Source organism: Pan paniscus, chromosome 4, assembly GCF_029289425.2.
Source record: "Pan paniscus chromosome 4, NHGRI_mPanPan1-v2.0_pri, whole genome shotgun sequence".
NCBI classification, from domain to species: domain Eukaryota; kingdom Metazoa; phylum Chordata; class Mammalia; order Primates; family Hominidae; genus Pan; species Pan paniscus.
The window spans coordinates 123,119,600-123,141,167 of record NC_073253.2 but is presented as its reverse complement, the minus strand read 5'-3'; the positions used below and the strand labels follow the sequence as shown (position 1 = coordinate 123,141,167).

The 21,568-nt window shown below is 38.8% G+C and overlaps 1 protein-coding gene and 1 long non-coding RNA gene across 2 annotated transcripts in view; one reads left to right on the top strand and one right to left on the bottom strand.

The window, feature by feature from the left end:
* LOC117980371 (uncharacterized) overlaps positions 1-6,634 on the top strand; it is a 71,259-nt gene extending 64,625 nt beyond the window's left edge. Inside the window, exon 2 of the long non-coding RNA XR_004671641.2 lies at positions 3,633-6,634. This is a non-coding gene — a long non-coding RNA (uncharacterized LOC117980371). The remainder of the gene's footprint in view (positions 1-3,632) is intronic.
* Positions 1-21,568, bottom strand: part of CCDC192 (coiled-coil domain containing 192) — a 240,149-nt gene that overhangs the window by 109,918 nt on the left and 108,663 nt on the right. The window lies entirely within an intron of this gene.

The following is a 21,568-nucleotide window of genomic DNA, read 5'->3' as shown; positions in this document are numbered from 1 at the left end:
GAATTAACCATAACTAACTCGCCAGCCCTGGAGGTTTGCCTCTTTTCTAACTAAGCTTGCTAGGTGAGTTTGCTGAAAACAGAGCATTAACAGATACTCAATTAGGATTTCCATAGGTTGCCAAAATATGTCCTTAAGATGTGGTTTAACATTCTGTGTTTAGATAAATTTAAATTTTTACTTTTTCATAAAGAAGAGTAGTTTTATTCGTTTTTTAGTTCATTTGTAGATTATAAAGTCATGGGGGTAGAAGGAAACTTTCCTGTTTTTTTTTTTTTTTTTCTCAAAAACCTTTAGCATTGTTCTTGATCTCCTGCATGCTAACTTGAGGCAAGAGAATGTTGTGGGCCAAATTGTTTCCCCCACCTCACAAATTCACATATTGATGTCCTATCCCTCTGTACCTCAGAATGTAACCATATTTGGACATAAAGTCTTTAAAGAAATATTTAAGTTAAAATGAGATCTTTAGAGTGGGCCCTAACCCAGTCTGACTGGTGTCCTTGTAAGAAGAGGAAATTTAGGCACTAGACATGCCCATGTACACAGGGAAGATCATATGAGGACGCAGCAAGAAGCCTGCAAGCCAAGGAGAGAGGCCAAAGCTCCTGGAAGCTTGATCATGGACTTCCAGCTTGCATAATGATAAGCAAATACATTTCCATTGTTTAAGTCACCCAGTCTGTGGCATGTTGTTATGGCAGCCCTCACAGACTAACACACAGGGTAGTCATTCCTTTTCTTCAGTCTCTACAACAACAAATGGAAACCACTGACCTTAGAAGCCTGGTCAGGGCAAGAATGTATCTACCAAACTCTTGACTAAAAATCAACCAGAAAAACACACACACATGCTACAGGAATCCTTGATATTTTTTTTGAGACTGCGAAAGGCATCTGTGTATTTTTTGCATGTGAGCCTTGCACTGTTTCCCCCCCTTTGCTATATAAGGTGTATCATGACCTGACAATGTAGACTGTTTTAAAAACAGTTCTAAGTCTTAGAAAATAAATTTAGAATGAATAAAAAGTAGGTAATAAATATGAGTTCATGTTTTATTTTTCATTCCATTTCACAATGCAAATTTTTGGGAAAATGGATAATTTACTAAAAAATAGAGTACATTTTTTCCTTCATGACTCTACTCAAGCCACCAGTATGTTATTCTCATTTGTTAAAGATCCTTTGTCTGTGTTTGTGTTGTTATTAGTAACAGTTGTGGGGGCTACAGTTGGGGAAAGATACTGCCATGTCCCTGAGCTGTATTTAATTGACTCCATAAAAATCAACAAAGACACAAAAACACTAATTCTGGAAATTAGTAAACTGAGAATTAAGTAACCTTTAAAAAATAGACCAATAAAAGCCCACTAAGATGTTGTACTTCTTCATGCATCTAATTTTCTTTGCAAATATTTTATGAGATTGGAACTATTTCATTTTTTGTATATTAAAACTATATTTCATGGTGTAGGTGTTCTTCACCTAGCTCCTCCTATAGCAATTTCTTTTATTCCCTGCTATTCTTTTCTCTTTGATTCCCAGGAATAATGTTAAAAATAAACAAGCTCATTAGAAATTATAGTGCTGTCATAGATATTTGAAAGACAAAGGTGGGAGATGATATCTTCCCCTTTGAAGGTTCCAAAGGATGTTTATAAAGTTAATTACCAAAAAACAATTCTAGGAAAACATATAAAAGAGGATCTAAATTTCCCATTTGTTTCCTTAACTTGTATTTAAAACAGTTTCCAATCCTGTTTGCACTTTCTTTTTCAGATCTGCATTTTCAACTTACTCTTGACCACCACATGTACTTAGATATTCCAAAAGGCAGTGTGTTCAAAATCAAATTCAGCCTACTCCCCAGCCTGCTCCTCAACAGACTCCCCCCTCTCCATGACTGCTGCCACCTTCCACTCTCTGGCCCAAGCTCTTGGAGCAGCATACCGGGTTCTCCCTCTAGACATCTCCCATCTCTCACCATCCCACCCATCATGGCTTCCGTGTCTATCCTCATTACCTCTTTCCAAAGGAGAGCCAATATCTGCCCCCAACCAGGTTTGCTGCAGTAGCTAACCTTGGCCCATGCTCTCCAATCCTCTCTCCACATTGCTCCCAGTCTGTTTCTATAATATAAATCTGACTATATCTAAAATCACCTGATGGCTACCAACTGCTCTTGGCAATGCCTACCTCCTTACCCTTATTTCTGGACAATTTTCTGTTCCAAGAAATGCCCTTATTCCTTTTCAAGGGACTAAATATAATACCCTTCTCCTTGATATTCTCACCTCGATTCCTATGGACACTTCATATTTCCACTTACATTTCATTTCTTCTGAGAGACCTCCCCACCTACTCTCAGGCTCAATTAGGGGCTATTCCCAGATGTTGTCACAAAGATGCATATTTACCCTGTCTTAGCATGCTACACTCTGCCTTACAAATGTCTGTTAATTTAATGATGTCCTCCACTGGTCTGAAAGTACCGGAAGAGACACAGGCAATCATCTTCATGTTGTTTGTCACTATGTGTGCACAGAGCCTGGCTCATAACAGATGATGACTAAGTATTTATTAAATGAACAGGAAAATAGTAGTTGGCAAACAAAGATCATACTACTTCTAATGAACCTCTTTTGTCTTTTTGTTAGTAGTCTACCAGATGACTCTAAAGGTGTGATGCATTTTTCCCTAGGGTTTCTAATTACTCAGGAGAAGCTTAACCTTTTCTTGACACCACATATATAGAACTTGAAGGATGCTTTAAATTTCTTGAAATGATTGGGTGAAGACTGAAAAATGAATCGTGGAGTCAAGTCTTCAAATTCTTAGCAAATTGCCAGGCGTGGTGGCTCATGCCTATAATCTCAGCACTTTGGGAAGCCAAGGTGGGCAGATCACCTGCGGTCAGGAGTTTGAGACCAGCCTGGCCAACATGGTGAAACCCTGTCTCTACTAAAAATATGAAAATTAGCCGGGCATGGTGGCAGGTGCCTGTAATCCCAGCTACTCAGGAGGCTGAGGCAGGAGAATCGCTTGAACCTGGGAGGCAGAGGTTGCAGTGAGCAGAGATCGCGCCACTGCACTCCAGTCTGGGCAACAAGAGTTAGCCTCAGTCTCAAAGGAAAAAAAAATTCTTAGCAAATAATGGGTAGGAAATTGCTGACCTTGGTGAAGGATTTTACATGGTTAGAGTTGAGGTATATACCTCTCATTTTTCTGTCTAGGTACTGGTGAGACTGCGCCAGAGGAGTTGGAAGTTAGCATTTGACCAAATGATCAAGTTGAAGGGAAGCATTAGTTTATTGTTTTGACATTTATATGTTGGTCCAGTTATTTCAGGACAGCCCTTGCACATTGCACAGCTGTGTCTGGGCAGGGGAGAACTGCTGAGTTAATGACAATAGACAGCACAAGGCGTTCTTCCGCAGACCACGCCCAATTCTTTTACACTAATTAAATATTTAAGAACAGATTGGTTCCGTATTTAAAGACACCATAAACCATGCCAGTATAAATTACAAGATCTTTAAAATCAGACATTTCCAAGGCTAATCATTCACCATTAGAATAATAAAAATAAGCTAATTTTCTAAACAACTGGGATCTGTTCTTTTTCTTTCAGGCTTTATTCCCGAAGGACACGGTGGATATTTTGTGTGGCCCAAGAAAAGCAGATGCTGGAAAAAAGCACTAGAAACTGCCCTTTGAAGTTTGCTACCAAGATCTAATATCTTGACAGACCAAATGGGTACTTGGTGCCTACTGAGAAGCCTTTACTCCCTTTACTCTTCCTCAGATCAATGAAGGACAAATTGACTTCTCTGAAAAAGGTTCGGCTTTTTGGGAATTTTCCCTACTTTGTGTAATTTTTTTATTCTGTAGAGCTGGCCCAGACAGCCCTACAAATGTCTCACTTCCACCACATTTGGGAACGCAGGCCTCTATAGGTGACATAATTCATCCACTACACAAATCATGATCCATTCAGCATTTCCATATTATCTTCATTTGTCATATTTTAAAAATAAATATACACACAAGTTTTACTATTTGATTTCAAAATATCTGGAGAAAAGCACACTGATGAAAACATTGTTCCTCTTTTAAAAAATTACTCTATTAAACTTATCACCAAGGCATGGTCAGAATATTGGAGGTGGAGAAGCTTGAGAGATGGTCTTTATTCTTGTTCTCCAGTAAAATGATTTCTTTCTTTTTAAAAAATATTTTATTTTATTATTATTTTTTTCAACTTTTATTTTAGCTTGAGGGGGTACATGTGCAGGTTTGTTACCTGGGTATATTACGTGATGCTGAGGTTTGGGATATGAATGATCCCATCACTGAGCATAGTACCCAATAGTTTTTCAGCCCTTGCCCCCCTCCCTCCCTCTCCCATCTAGTAGCTTCCACTTCAAAGTGAGAACATGTGGTATTTGATTTTCTATTCCTGCATTAATTCACTTAGGATAATGGCCTCCAGCACATTTTCTTTATCCAATCCACCGTTGATGGGTTGATTCCATGTCTTTGCTATTGTGAATAGTGCTGTGATGAACCTACATGTGTTTTCTCAGTAGAAAGATTGGTTTTCTTTTGGATGTGTATACCCAATAACGGCACTGCTGAGTCAAATGGTAGCTCTGTTTTAAGTTCTTTGAGAAATCTCCAAACTGCTTTCCACAGAGGCCGAATGAATTTACATTTTCACTAACAGAGTATAAGTTTTCCTTTTCCTTTGCAGCCTCGCCAGCATCTGTTGTTTTTTTGACTTTTTAACCATAGCCATCCTGACTCGTGTGAGATGGTATCTCACTGCGGTTTTAATTTGCATTTCTCTGATATTAGTGATGTGGAACATTTTTTATGGTTTTAATCCATCTCTCTGATTCATTCCACCTTTCCAATTGAAAAAGAACCCAGTGACAACTTAGAAGAAAAAAATAAACAATTTGCAGTTTGAGCTTATACTATTAATGCTAATACTCATCAACCAAATATCCAAATAATGTTTAACCTAATGACCCTCAATAAATGGCCAAATAAATCTCAACAAATTAAATCAAAAATGATAAAGCTAAAGTAACATTCATTTATAATTTAAACCCAAAAAATGCAACAATTAAAAACCAAAAATCAACTACTTGTTCATGTTCATAGAAGTAGCTTGCTAGTACTGCCAAGCATTGCATTAAATATGGAATATCTTCTTACAGAATATCTTCTTCCTTAAATTTTAACAATGTGGCTAAGTTTAATTGATGAGCCTCAAATATTAATAATCTATAATCATTCATCTTCTATTTAACTAGCAAAAATCTTTGGCCCTCCATAAAGTGAATGTATATAGATTGTACATAAAATGCACAACATTGGCTATAAATAAAAGGAAGAATGTATATGTTTGGAGCAGTTAGAGACCAGTCAGGAGGAACCTCCCAGAAGCACCTGGGGGTGTGGACCTTTCTGGAAAACCCAAGTGTCATGTCCAGGAGACAGCTTCAGCCACTCATGCCATGAATGGAGGGATATAAACCTCTAAGAACTGGAGAAATTCCTGATGGAGCAGAGTGGGCTGTCCTTGAAGTACTGGGATGCTGCTGAGAGGTTCCAGTCTTGCATCAACTTTGAACAAAATGGTCTCTAAGGCTCCTGCTGACCTGAAAGTCACCATTTATGACTGATGAGGAGATATTTCTACTCAGAGTTTTAGCTCTAAGTCATATTTCAAAAGTTGTACTCTTGATGATCTAAGACAGATACCACTAATGCAACTTGTTAGCTTCTAGACTGTTTCTCTGAACTGTTACTCTATGCCATTGTGGATGATGTGCTTTTATATTAATGTGTTTTAATAGATTAGAAAATAAGTAAATGCTATTCTCAAACCTTTTCTAAGTGATTATCCATTCTTAGTCAATACTCCTCAAAACTCTTCAAGAAAACACTTGATGAAGATACCTTAGTTTTTTGTTTTCTAAGAGTATCAAAATCTGGTCAAAATGTTTGACAGCGCTATTGTGGTATTCCAGTTTAGGTATCCAGATTATCTTAAAGATGAAGTTTGTGTGCTTGAACAACTACCAACCTAGTCTTCTCCCATATTAAAAACTTTTAATCCCTTTCATTGCTTCTCTCGAAACAAGCATGTTTGGATTCAAGTATTTGTCACCAACACAACCTCATTTATCTTAGCACAGGAGGTGAAAAATAGGCTACTTCCTAAGGAGCTCTGTGACTTCCTGAATATTCTCTTTTCTAAGACAGAGTGACCCTCAGGAGCCTGAGGAGAGAAGGCAAGGCATGCTGAGGTGATCCTACATCCTACACAGCCCACAGGGCTCCCATGCTCCAGCAATCACAATGGATTTTTAAACAGAGATTCTGACTTCTTCTTGATCTATGAGGCAATTTCTAAATTTAATGATATCCAAAATCTTCCCAGCTGTATCTCTATCCTTGGGTCTGTGAAATTCCATGCAAAAAGTGCTCAGAAAGCACTCCATTCAGTGAAAGATTTGGGGAGTTTTGGAAATACTCAAACAAAATCTGTTTAATTTATATAAACCCCCAGTGAGAAAAGCATTAAGAATGGAAGTTTAGAAATAAAATTTTTCCACATTATTTCACAGGTTCTGTTTCCTTACTGAATGTTGCCTGTTGCTTTTATAAATAATATTGCCTCCAGCTGGCACGCTTAAACAGGATCCATTCAAATGGATTTCATGGGACATTGAGCAATTCCGGTACCTTTCTCAATCAAAACTAAAGGTTACATTATTCTCGCTATCCTTTTTCTTTCCTTTCTAATGGCTAAGAAAGAAGTTGTTGATATTATTGTTAGTGTCTCAAGGAAACCCTAGCACAGCTGCTAATTGTTTTCTTAAGGGAAGCACATCTTTTAACCTTCATCCTGTCCTTAAAGATAGGCTCCTTTAGGCCTAATATTTCCCTAAGGGCAAGCAGTAGTAATAGAAGTTTTTGGCCTTTCATTAGTTTGCTCTCATTTCTTCCCTGAGTGTGCTTCATGGTTAGAAACCTTGCTATTGGGTGGAGGTGCACACACAGCTGATGTGGCCTCTGGTTGGCCTGTTGTGCTAGGTGACATGAGGACTGCACATTTTGGAAAAGCCCATGATTTCCATCAGCAAAGAAAAAATTGGTCAGTTGGCAACTAAAGGTCCAATCAATAATGATTCTTTTGTGTAGGCACAGTTGGAACAGAAAGCCTTTCACCAATTTTAATAACACTTCTGAAACACGATTGTAGAGAGGCACTAAGGAAAATCCTTTGACCTCTTTGAGGTCTACAAGAAGGACTCTCAGGGTGACCCTAGGGTGACTCTGGAGGTCAGAGAGGGAATGAAGCTTTGAGGACAACTCTTTCCAATGAGAACAGTCCCACCTGTTAAATGGTTTTTTAGATATAAGGCAGAAACTCCAACAAGGCTTGAAAATAGAAATTTATTGGCTGGCACAGGGGAAAGCTGGCCTAATAGAGTTTAGCCACCTTTAATTCATAGGTGGAGAAAGGGTAGTTCATTAATAAAATAGTCTTCAGTGTGGGAAATTGAATAAGTAAAATCAGTGGTGAGAGAAGAATATGTTAAGAATCTATTAAAATGTGACACCCACTCATGTGGCATAATGGAGACTGCTGGATGATCTCAAGGGCAAATAGATCAACCTGGCACTCAACAATCAAAAGCAGAGGGATTCTCTCTGACCCAAGACCTGGGCAGATGGTAGAGGAAAGAGGCGTGTTGTAAACAGCTCCAGGCTCTGTCAACATCACCTGTACCCACAGATTTGAAAAGACAGACTTGACCCGTACAAAGTGTGGGAGAGACACCTGTACAATGAGATTACTGTCGCTGCACTATTGCTGTCAGCAAGTACTCAGAGGAGAAGCACAAATCAATAAAACCCCATGAGAGATGCTTTTGGGGAGTAGCAGGTTTGCCTGGGCTGACCTCTTGCGATGCAGAGCTGATAGGCAGGGTTATCTTCATCAGAGAGTAATGTGGTGTTTTTGTGGATTTGGGGCATTTCTTGAGGAGCGTTGAGAGGGCCCTGGTTCTTTCTCTCCCTGGAAACCTTGTCTTAAGACCTGGAACCACAAGAAGATATCCAGCCTACAAGGCAGACATGGTCTAACCCTGAAGCTAGGTGTCACTCACTGGGCCTCAGGGGTCTGAGGACTTGGGCAGAGCCTCCAACCCTGCAGCAACAGCACTTCGTGCTTGAGGGCCATTTTATCCGTTATCCTTTGGAAATCATAGACTGCAGAGACCTGTGCCCTGAAATCTTTCCTAGGACCCCTAAAGGAATGATCTTTGTCCTTCCTGGAGCCTCTGAGGGAGCATCCTTCCACAGTTGCTCCTAGAGCTCTCTTCCTGACTCCCTGAACATCCCTGCTCTGACATCCACTCACCAGTGAGGACTTCCTGACCACATCATGGCAAAGAATTGCACACCCTCTCCCAGAACCCCTCCCCCTTTTCATAGTCTGTTTTTCTTTTTATTTTTAGCCATTTAACCATCTGATATTTCATATATTTATAAGTTTATTTGCTTATTGTCTTTTTTTTAACCCCACTAGGACATAAGTTCTTTGAGGATAGAGATTTAGTCTATTTTGCTTACTGCTATGTCCTGCCATAGGCATCCTGTAAATATTTTAGAAAGGAATGAATGAGTTTTTAAGCAATGCTGTTAACTGTTTCTAATCTCTCTGTTTCCTAAGACCCATGGGCAGATTGAACCCCAAAAGGGATGAGAAATAGAAAAGGCTTTCTTCAGAGGACACAGCCTGAAAGCAGCCATGGTCCTGAGCCTCAGCAGTGTATGAAGGGACAATGTGAAAGGCCCTTCGCTCTGAAAAAGGGCAAACAGTTTTCAGTGTTTTCTAATTACGTGTCTAAGGCAGGGACCTACCAAGCCCAAAATGTTGTCCCTGGAGTTGCAGTGGCAAGTTCCTGTTTCTTAGGCAAAAAGCATGAAGACAACTAATTAAAAGTAGCTGAGGAAAATGCCAGAGTTCAGTAGTTACTAACCTGTGTTTACATTTTAATTTCTTTAAATCTTCCCTTTATTGTCCCTTGATTTAACTTTTTGAGCCAATAGAGCTTGTGAGATATTTACAGTTAACTTCATAATTCAGTTGTGTGGGAAGATTCATAGTTGGCTGGATGTTATGTTAGCCCTTCTGTTGCACACTTTCTGGGTACCACCTTCTATCTCAGGGTCTTTATGGCAGTTATAGTTATGCCGCCATGGAAGAAATAGTCACCTACTAGGAAAGGGTCTTCAAACATCATTGGGTCTAAGGACCACCTGAGGAGGTACTTGATCTCCCAGGTTCCCTTTTTTTCTATAACTCTGAATTCCAGATGCCAGGGACAATAGGTTCTGAGCTGGGCTTTAAGACTTCCTGCAGGATGCCTGGGCAAACTCTTAGCTTCAACATTGGTAAAATGGAGATAAGCGCATAAAGTTCACAAAAGCTTAGTTGCCAGATTGGGAGCTACATTAAAGATCCCTAGAGTATTTAAAAGGGACTCACGGGATCCTTAGAAAGTTGAATTCTCCAATCTCTTGTCAACTTTGGATCAAGGCAGAGGTCTGAGATGACTTTTTGGATTTCCTGAAAAAGAGGCTGTCCCCTAGATGAGTTTCTCCACCAACAACAGGATACTTTATATAAATCATAGCACCTTCTATTGTTGACAACATAACCTCTGTCAGTGGCAGCCTGAAGCCAGCTCATTTAGATTTGTGAAAGCCAGTTGTTAAAATTTCAGGAAATGTGAACTGGTTGATCTAACATCAGTAGCTCAAAAAAGGCCATGTCGAAAGGATGCATTTAAACCACAGAAATAGGCAAACACTATAAATCATCCACCCTTCCACCAAAGCTAGTTGTTAAACATTTACCAGCACACCACTAGCTGTTAGTCATCACTCAATGTTACTATGAATTCTGCCTGCCTGAGCTTCCAGTGTGTGTGTATATGTGTGTGTGTACATGTAGTGTTTGGATACTATAGGGATGGGAGGGAAAAAAGGATGTTTGAAAAGGACTAGCTAGATGGAGACCAGAGAGCATGGGAAGATGGAAAGTGAGATCTCGAACTTAATGAGACATTTTTATATTAAAATATATTTAGATTAAATTAATCCTTGGTAGACATTTCACTAGTTTACGATTATATCATTTAAAGTCATGTTATGTCTATGACAAACTGATAAAGGACACAGATGATACATATATTTGAAAAGTAATACATAGAGAAGATCACATTTTTGTAAAAACAAACAAAAAATCAACTTAAAAGAAATAACATGTATATATGTGTTTTTCTATGTTATAGAGTGTAGAAAGTATGTATCGTTAACATAGGGAGTGAGAAAGTAGGAAGGAGAAGGAAGACATTTTAAAATTTATTTATTTTAGATACATATCTTTTTTGAGATGGAGTCTCACTCTGTCGCCCAGACTGGAGTGCAGTGGTGTGATTTCAGCTCTCCTCAACCTCTGCATCATGGGTTCAAGAGATTCTCCTGCCTCAGCCTTCCTGAGTAGCTGGGATTACAGGCATGTGCCACCATGCCCAGTTCATTTTGTATTTTTAGTAGAGGCGAGGTTTCTCCATGTTGATTAGGCTGGTCGCGAACTCCTGACCCCAGGTGATCCACCCACCTTGGCCTCCCAAAGTGCTGGGATTACAGGCGTGAGCCACCACACCCAGCCGATATTTTAAAATTTATATGCCTTTATATTATTGACCTTCTGGCCAAATATTCATTGGCTATATTTTGTGGTTGCAGAGCAAAGGCTGAGTAAAATTGTTTTAAAGAATAACCTATTTAGAAATGTAATAAGAATGAAATGTCATAGATATACAGAAAAAGTTCTAAGGGAAATTATCTTTGTTCAGTCTCACACACATAATTCACAGCATTATCTGCTCAAAATAAGAACATTTAAAATAACACAATCAGTAAGAGTATGAAGATGAAATGCTAAGGTTAAGTTTCAATATTAGAGATGTACGTGTGTGAGAGAGTGTGTGTGCGTGCGTGCTTTAAAATACTTTGTGAAAACAAACAAGGATGAAGATAATCCCTGAGAATGGAAACTAAGGCTGCCTGTGCAAGTGCAAGCACCTTATAGACCATGGACTATTCATTTGTGCAGAGGAGCAGGAGTCTAAACCTCCTTCTGCCTAAAGTATGACAAAGATGATTCTCTGACCTTGGACCTGCTATTGAATCTCCCTGTAAATTGTTTTATAGGGATCGTGGTGGCGGTCTAAGGAAAGAGCAAACTTCTTCATGAAAGGATTTCAGAATCTATGATGCAATCTATAAAATAGATTCATTTTAGAAGTAAAGACATCTAAAAAGAAACAACCATCAGAGGGTTTGGCTCCCATGCTATCTTTCACTGTGGCATTAAATGTTTGCTAAGATGTAAACTTCTTTCATTTTAGGTCTTTAAAGTCACATGATGGAAGTGACCACCCAGACTCAAAAAAGATAACATATATTATCACATCACTGACTCCACCCTGCCAGATAAAGGCAACCTCCCTACAATCTCAAATATTCCTGTGGAAATAACATGGTTATTTACCCTACCTGAGAACCGCCTGTATTTGTATGGCAATCTGACTGGGGAGTGAGTAAGAATACAGAGTCAGGAACCTAGAGCAGAGTCTGTTGACATAATTATGTGGTGACTACCCAAGCCCTGAAGTTCTTTTGGGGATAAGAAAGAAGCAGGCATCTCTTGAGGGAAAGTCGTTGTTAGCGCACTTCCTAGTAGTTGCCTTAGCGTGTACCCTCCTTGCTTTCAATGGTGGCTTAATTTAGGGACAGTAGGGGGTCTTTATCTGGAGCCATGGGTTTCAGGGACTTCCGGAAAAGTAACATTGAAATGGATATGGGTAGACATGTATGAAACAGTTTACAAATAATGAAAGCTAGGATCCCTTTCAACAGTTAATAATCTCACAGGAAGAGCCCAGCCCTGCTAGGTTTTCTTTTTCTACTATGAATCCATTATGTGGGGTATTAAGGAGTTGTTGCCTTTCCTCAAATGAAACAAAGCAAGAAGATGTCATGACCTGAAAGTCCCAGCATTGCCAACTCAAGTTGGTTTCTGAGGAAACTTCCAATGGCTGTAGCCAGCTATAAAATATGTGACATGCCTTTTGGGATTTTCCTTACCAGTCCTTTCCCCTAGCTAACATCCAGGCTCTTTCAACTCTCCTTGCCTTTGTACAGGCTACTTCCTCTGCCTAGATCACTCCCACCCCCATCTTCCCTTGGACAGTTCCTCTCCCTAATTTAATACTCAGCTCAGGTATCACTGACATATCTGATGGCTTCTCTGAGCAGTCTCCAGCTCCACCCTGGGTTAGGGATGGTTCCTCTGAATTCTCATAGTAATTTTTGACAGCCACGATCATTCCACTTGTCATAATGTGCTATAAGACCTATGTATGGGGTCTGTATGTAATCTCTTCTTGATAGCAGTGATTCCAAACTTTGGTTGCACATTAGAATGACTTGAGGAAATGTTAAAAGTCCCCATGTCTTGTTTGTACTCCAAATCAATAGAATTTTGGATGTCTAGGAGTAGAACCCAGGATTCGTTTTTTTAAAAAAATGTTTCCCAGTTGACTTCAATGGTGGCCAAGGTTGAAAACCTCTGCATTAGATGACAAAGTCCTAGAGACTCAGTCTTTAGTATGTCAACCCAATGCATAAGACTGATGTTAAAATTTTGCTAAATTAATGGACTTATATATTCAAATTAAAGTATTTTAGACTCTTATCAAGTGACATTAAGAGGTAGCAATTTATTTATTCCAGAGTGCAAGCAGGTTATAAGCAAAAAAATATGTAAATATCATGTTGATTAAAAATCACTACGCCCATTGATTTTAGAGCAGTGATTTGGGAAAAAGCCATGCTGGGTTTTTTCATATACTTTATTCTGAAGACTCTTCTGATAGTAATTTGTACTATTTTTATGAATATTTTCTAAAGCAAGGTCATGAACTTTGAAGAATTGTGGATTTGTATGACTACTTCTACAATGTCATAGCTTAGGAGATTTACACATGTAAGGACTAGATGCAATGTTTCTAAAAGCGTGGTTCAGAGATCAGCTGCGTCCAAATAAAAATACATGTTTCCAGCCCTCATCCTAGATATGCATTTAGATTCTTTGGGAAATAATTCAAGAATCTGTTTTCATTTTTATTTTTTATTGAGATATAGTAGTCATCCTTTTAAAGTGTACAATTCAGCAATATTAGTATATTCACAAAGTTGTGCAACTATCACTACGGAGTCCAGAACATTTCATAAATACAAAAATAAATTCATATCCATTAGCAGTCACTCCCTCACTCCTTATCCATCTCACCCCCTCAGGCCAATGGCAACCAGTACCTATTCTGGACATTTTCAATCAATGGAATCATACAATATGTGGAGTTTTGTTTTTGGCTTCTTTCACTTAACACAGTATTTTCAATGTTTGTCCATGTTGTAGTATGAACCAGCATTCCTTTTTATGGATAAATAATATTCCATTAGTTGAATATTTTACATTTTGTTTATCCATTCATCAATTGCTGGACATTTGAGTTGTTACCAGTTTTTTGCTATTGTAAATAATGTTGCCATGAACATTTTTGTGCAAGTTTTTGTGTGGACATATTTCTATTCTCTGCAGTATATACCTAGGAACAGAACTGCTGGGTCATATTTTAACTCTTCTACCTGTATTTTAAATAGGGCTTTCAGGTGAATCTAAGACTCACTAAATTTGAGAATCACTTTATTAGGGTGTCACTATTTCCTCCAAGGCACTGTACCTGTAAGCCACCAACTGCCAACAGGTGTGACATTGCACCCGGTAATAGGTGGAAAAGAAAGACTATCACAGCATCCAATCAATTATGATTCATAAGAAAAATGTTAACAATATGAATAACTAATAATATCACATTATCACCTTTGTTTGACAAATTTAAATCCAGATATATTGAAGGACAAGGTTTAAAGAAACAAATAGCATGGAATAAGTCAATCATTAAGAACTCTAATATTTTTCCAGCCTACAGTTGAACTTGCCTTGATTTTCTTTTATCTGAGACCCACAAACTTACTGGGTGTGATGGAACTATAGCATTCTTTTTGCCTGCCAACCATCTTTGAACACTTTTCCTAAGCTTGGTTATTTCCCCACCTTGAGACCTCACCTTCTCAAAGCAGAAGCCTCCCTTGCATCCTCAGTGCAAGGCTTGAAACATTTATGCCAGAATTCAGATAAGAATAGCTGCTATGTGCCCTCTGTTCACAGCAGAAACACCCTGTTTAGAAGCAAAAGTTCTAGTGGAGACTTCCAGTGCGCAGAGCCAGAGGTACCAGCTAGAACTATACAGCAGTGGGAAGCTACCTGGGGAAGTTCTGTGGTGTGATTTGACCATTGTTTCAGCTTCCATTTCCAAATCTGGTTCTCTGGCTCTCCTGGAGAGTGAGAGTTAGCCATGGCCTTCACTTAATACCTATTCTGCTTAAATTGGTATTTCTGTAAAACAAGAACATGACTGATATAACAGGACTCTACCTTAGAAGCCCCACTAAAGCTAAACTAAGTACAAGCTTATCCCAAATTTGCTTATTAGCTTTAGGGTCCTAGCAAATCTCTGTCTGCCTCCTTTGCAGAAAATCCCCCCTTTTCATGGCTCAATGAGCAAATTCCCTCTAAAAAGCTTTACTGATGCAATTTGAACCCTTTGTAATGTTTAATGCTAATTATAAAATATTTATCCACACAACAGTATGTTGATTTCTAAGTCACTCTCTCCAGAACACTAACTCCGAATCATGATTTCTTTGCCAAGTCCATCATAAGCCCCTCCCTTCCTCATTACTTTTCTCTAACACATATTAATGTACCTCAACTTCTTTAAAGTACATTGTCTAATGGCTTTATCTAACCAATGATGGATGAAACCTTTTAGAGACAAAATATGTGATTTTTGTACTTTTTATATACATACTGTATATTTAATAACACCTGATCCCAAATATAATCAATCATTGATTTTGACAAATTCTCTTTCTTGTACATCTCTCTCTTTTATTTTTATTTTTATTTTTTCAGACAGAGTCTCGCTCTGTTGCCCAGGCTGGAGTGCAGTGGTGCAACCTACTCTCACTGCAAGCTCCGCCTCCCAGGTTCATGCCATTCTCCTGCCTCAGCCTCCTGAGTAGCTGGGTCTACAGGTGCCCGCCACCATGCCCGGCTAATTTTTTTGTATTTTTAGTAGAGACGGGATTTCACTTGTTAGCCAGGATGGTTTTGATCTCCTGACCTCGTGATCCACCCGTCTTGGCCTCCCAAAGTGCTGGGATTACAGGTGTGAGCCGCCGTAGCCGGCCCATACATCTCTCTTTAAAGAAACTCCTTAGACTCCTGTGGGCAATCTGGAAGGCTTAGAGAAGATTGTTTCTGTGAAGCTGAAGGTAGATTCCATGCAGGAACTCTGTGAATTTATAGAAATCATGTAAAACCTGATTTTCCCCACCCCCTATCATCCCCAAATGTGCCAATGGACAGACCCAGCCTCAAGATTCCAGGTTTTCAGTCTCTTTGATCACTTGCTCCTAAATGAAATCCAGCAAGAGAGAGGAAGAATTTTACCTGCTGTTCTGACATTTCACCATCTTCCTCAGATTTAGTTTGCTCTGCTATGCGGGAGTCAACAGAAAATGGCACACAAGTATCCATCGACTCTTTCTAAAATATGTTAAAGTTGATGTGTACAATAGCTCCCAGGTCACACAGTCTATTAATACACCACACAGGTCTGAAAATATGCCTATGAACCTACAGTTTCAGATAGAGAAACACCAGCCTAGAGTCTTACTACTGAGCATTTTTAAGGCTACACATGGTCATTGCTAAAAGAGAGAGATCCTTCTGTCATAATATTTATTCATGAGAGGTGCAAAGAATTATATTTTGAGGCCAGAAATTTTCCCAACACATACTGTCTTGAAAATAAAAATAAAAATAACCCATCAGAGAAAACTAATTAAAATATATTTTTAAAAATTCGCCATACTGAAGATGTTGAAAACAACTGTTTACCCTCAACAATGTTTAAGACAACACAGGTACGTAAGACATGAATGGGAGAACAGTGGGAGCTCTGCAGCTAGAATTTCATTGGCACAAATTTCCAAACATGTCAGACTTGAAACTAACCAGCAAGGGATTGCTTTGTTGGAAAGTCATTCTAAAGTCTAAATTCTTATTCTAAGATCCAGGGCTGAAAGGCAAAGTAAATTCCTCGGGCAACACAGTTTTGGAGAAGTCATAGAAAGATCTCCCAAAATGTTACTGAGTCTTTTCCCAACTAAGCTTTTAGCTATTCCAATTAACTAAAAACTACACATTTATGAGCATTAAACATGCTACTGTTTAGGCTAAAATCTCAACCCTCCATTTCCATTCAGTGAAGCTTTTATCCACAACGATGACTTTAACTCAACATGGCAGCCTTGCAAGGGTTACCATGGCAGAGTTCTTTGGTTACTTTGGTTACCTCCTGAGCTCCACACTCTGGGGAAGTGTGTTTTATGCGGGAAAGAGCATTGAGGGGGAAACATGCCCATGGGCTCAAACTCAACATAACTTGTTTTTAATGCTTAATGCAAACATTTAGCTGTACTCTTATTAGCAATTCCACAAAGAAGAATAACGCCTCCTATTCTGATTTCCGACTATTCCCTCTGCTGAACTTCTAGTCTCACTGTTCACATTGTTCCTGCTCCCACTCCTGCCCTTACTGCCATCTGCATTCTCCCCTACTCCTGAAGCAGCCTCCCTGTTTGACCCTCCAAACCTCCTCCTGCTTTTCCTTTTAATCCTTCCTCTAAACCAGTTCTTCTGTGAGGACAGACAATAGCAATTCACAACCAAGGCTCCCTGCACCCACTAAGCCTGAAGGATGAGAAACTGGCTTGTTAGGATCAGTAAAAATAGTTGAAGAATGAATAATTAATAACTATTTATTTTGGTTTTGCATTCCTTTGCCTCTTCTTGGATTTTGTGATTTACTGGTATCCTTTCTATGAGAAGCTCAGGTCCTTCTTAGTTCCTATAACACAATATTGTCATGAGTTTTTAATGGAAAAAGTTTAAGAAGTGTAGAGTTACTATTTTAGTTTTTCTTTGTTTTTTAAGATGATTCATATTTAAACCATTTGTGGACTCTGACCTGGCTATCCTTGCAGAAATCACACCTGCTTGAACAAGTCTGTCTGAATCATTTTTTTTAATATGGTCACTGATTATTGTTACAGATTCTGAGACTATGATGAAACTTTTCAGTCATAAAGGCTCAAGCAAACTCTTCCAGGTCGCTTTTTACTCTCTGTAGTCTCCCAGTGGGATTTATGTCAGCCCTCAGTAAATGGCACATAAAAGAAAGGGAAGAGATTGGGCAAAACATAGAATTATTTATATTTGAAACACTACAAATGATAAAAATCTGCACATGAGCAGTTACTTAAATTTTAAATAAAATTTAAAGCTAGATACAACTTCCTTTTTTATTTTGCAAAAGAGGGTATTGATATCCTCAATGATTTTTAGGAAACTATACAAAAATTTACTTGTTTAAATTTTCAAAAATTCTGAGTTTTTTCATTCAATTTCCTTGAGGGTGCTTCTAGAGGAATTCCTGACAAGAGAATTTGAGAGTGGAAAGGCTAAAGCAGAAAAAGAACAACATAATGAAATAGGGACAGTTTAAGTCCCATCCTGGGCCCCCGCAATGAGGAAGGTGAACAGTAACGTCAAAAGGGTCTCATGGAAAGGTGTGTGCCATCAGGCCCTTCTCCGCCCTGCACGGGCTCCCACTCTAAAGGGACACAAATGTCTCCAGGAACATGCATCCAAAAATGGATGTCAAAGAAACGGTAAAATCAGCTGCATTTGATTTAGCACTGAGCACAGGAAATATGCATCATAAAAATTCCCAGTTGGGGCATTTGGTTATGGGGTCAAGCAAGAGTTAGAGATAAACAGGTAGGAGGGCATTCTCCAGGAAGCTGAGAAAGTAAAGGTTAGGGCAGCAAAGGTGGAGGAAAAAGAGTGTGGTCAGAATTGCCTTGAAACATCAAAGATTGTCTTTTTCAGTTGCAAAACTCGTAGGCAGTAGTTTTCCATTCCCCATGGCATTGACCTCTGCCTAAAGCAATCACTGTGTTCTTACTCAAGTGAAGGTGAGCAGAAACGCCCCGTACTAATTCCTCCTTTGGCAGAAACAAAACAGTCTCCTACATGCTCTCCTCGTGCACAGAAAGAATGAGTGAGTAATATCTTGGGCTCAACAGGGACATGTATTTTTTTTGAAGACAGTGAAATAATTAAGAGTTAAAATCAATAAAATGGAATTTGGTACCAAAAAATATATGCTTTTAAACACTTAGATAAATGTCAAAGCATATGTAGCAAATGAGGGTCAGGACAAGGCAACAATAGCAGCAGCACTGATGCACTGATAATCATCATCAACATTAATGAGGGCTGGCTATATCCCAGGACCACTTTCAGCTCTTCACCAGTGTCATCCCATTTAATTCTCACAATAATCCTGTTGAGGTAGGTTCTACCATTATTCCATTTTACAGATAACCACAATGCTGAACATTCAGAGCATTCTCTCACAAAGAATGTGGTTAAAACTTACCATTGAGCAAAACATGGAAATGTATGCTGGTTTTGTTGTTTTATTTTTTTGTTTTGTTTTATTGTTTAGCAAGCACTTACATAAAATTGATTGTGTTGTAGGTACCAGTCTAAAGATTTTATAAAAATTAACACATTTAATCCTCATGACAAATCTGTGAGCTAGATACATTTAGTATCCCCATTTTGCAGTCGTGGAAATTAAGCCTCAGAAGGATCAAGCAATCTACTCAGACACTCAGCTAGTAACTGGTAGAGCTGGGCTCTAAACCAAAGCAGTCTGTCTTGAATGTTCAGAGGGGAAAATGTTCTATACATGCAGTTTATACTCAAGAATTTCTTAAATATTTAGTCAACTCATCCAATTTACTGGGGCAGGGAGCAGTGTGTATGGAGGGTGTGTATAGTGTGAGGAGAGGCTGGGGAGAGGAGAGACAGGCATTTATTGAGTCTCCCTTTTCTTCTCAGACCTTGTCAATGACTCTATCACGTATCATGATTATTGGTGTAGGTACTCACATTTCCTCTTATGTATGTTACCACCTGGTAAATCTGATGATAATAAACTTATCACTGGGGAGTAAAAGATATCTAACAGGTGAAAGAGTAGGCAAAGTCAAATTCAGTGCTAAGAACTAACTCTTACAGCTTTGATTTTATTTTACCTAATAATTTTAGTATTTCTTCACATTCGCGAACAAAATAAATAAAAATATATCACATTTTGACTCAACTATCTAAGCACATATTTCTGTCTAAGCATTTCTGTTTAAGCCTTCCTATCTAAGCATTACTAAGTACACAACCCTCTTAAAAAAATCCCTTAAGTTTCAAATAAGTTCAGCCTTAAAACATTAACTTCTTCATAAAGAGGAATTGCTGCTACTACATTACCAACACTACCCCCAACTCCTATGCAAGGAGAGGAAATTAACTTTTGTGGTAGAGTTTGAGCATCTGGAAAGCCTTTGGTTGGGAAACCTGGACTCATTAATAAAACAACCTGAAAATGCCCCAACAAGGGAGGGAATGGAGATTGGTGCTTTGAAAAAGAAAAGGAAGTAGAAAAACCTAAGGGGAGGAAGTTGCTTCAGAATTTAGAGCAGATTAAGTATTGGGGGTTCTTAAGACAGCAGAGAGCGTACTCCACTTGTACACAGGTCCTTTGGGTAATAAGACCTGAAATAGGCAATTATATGTAAAGAGGCCTGATGCTGAGTGTTGTGTATAGACCAGGAGCTGCCATAAACCCTCTGTTAAAGCTTAGCACTGAATAAAAAGAGCCACAAGGCTCTGAATGGGCCCATAGGCATGGACATGGAGCAGAGGGAAGGAAAAGTCACAACCCACTAGAAGTTAGTGGCCCCAACTTTTGGCAAGTAAAGTTACTGGGGTACTTCTGCAAATCCCAGGAAGGAGAGAGGACCACCCTTCCTCCCAAATGACCAAAACTGAACTTTCTGCTAACAATGACACATGGAGCCTGAGTCAGATTTGATTTTATAAGAAACTGCCTTGTGAAGCTTATTACTGTGTTTGCTGTCAGGTTATTAGTGAGGACATTTATTATTCTATTAGGTAGTATGCCTTCCTGCGCCAGTAATGTTGCTGCTTCCATTGAGTGCTGGGCTTGATTTTATTCCATGGATGCGCTTTTGTTTTTATAAATGATTATTTTGACCATCAGAAAGACTACAGCCAACTTTTGCCTTACCTCTAACAAGTGAGTATTTTATGTTAGGGCTGCTTAACAAAAATCCATATTCCCCTCTCCTTTCTGGGTATACAGCTACACTACCCTTTTTAGCATTCCTTGTAATTAATGTGGTCTCATGACTGAGTTCTAACCAATGCACCACTTCCACGTATGACCAATTAGAAGTTTTCCAAGCCCACACCTCAACAATCTCTTCTTTTTTGGCCAATTGGGATAGAGATGACCCCAAAATAACCTTGGATCCTACATGCTGAGCACAGCAGAGGCTCCAACAGTTTTTATCACAGAATGACACTAAATAACAATGAATGGGCAGAGTCTGCCCACCAGCAAGTCCCACAATGGACTGTTATTTGAATGAGAAAGAAATGAACTTCTATTGTGGTAAGCACTGAAATTCTGGGATCTATGTGTTACAAAAGCTAGCATTATCTAACTAGCAAACTTAAAGTGGCTGAAACAACCACCACAATACCTAATTCTCCTTCACTTATTCCTGGCCTTTTTTGGAGAACATCTTTCAAATTGTAGAAGAGATGTAAGAAAATAGCAGCCTGAATGTAAAATCCAGTGTAAGGCTCATATTTAGGCTATGAATAAATGTATTTTGTTTGCCACACAGAGCAATCTGTTTTATTCAAATCAGTTGAAAACATTTACAAATGAGAAGATTTCACACCAAAAATCTGGATTTTCATTGACTGAAAAATCAGTGATCTTGGGCTTTATTCTCCTTTTTATGTGAGTCAGGCACCCTCCAGACCCATATGACTGGTTCTGGCCATCTTCCCTCTTCTACATTACTTACTTGGCCTTCAACTGCAGTAGACTTTGCCAGCTGGATTATCATAAATAGCTGGGGATTAAAACTGTATGCAATACTAGCTAGCCTAGAATTACAATAAGGAAAGATTACTTTAACTATTTACATGTTATGTCCTTGGCTTCTTTTGATGGAAATTACAGAAACAGCCAAATAAAACCAATTATTACATTTGCTGGTCTGATATGTTCATGAGTGTTCCCCTCACTATGTCTTTCAATATTCCCTATA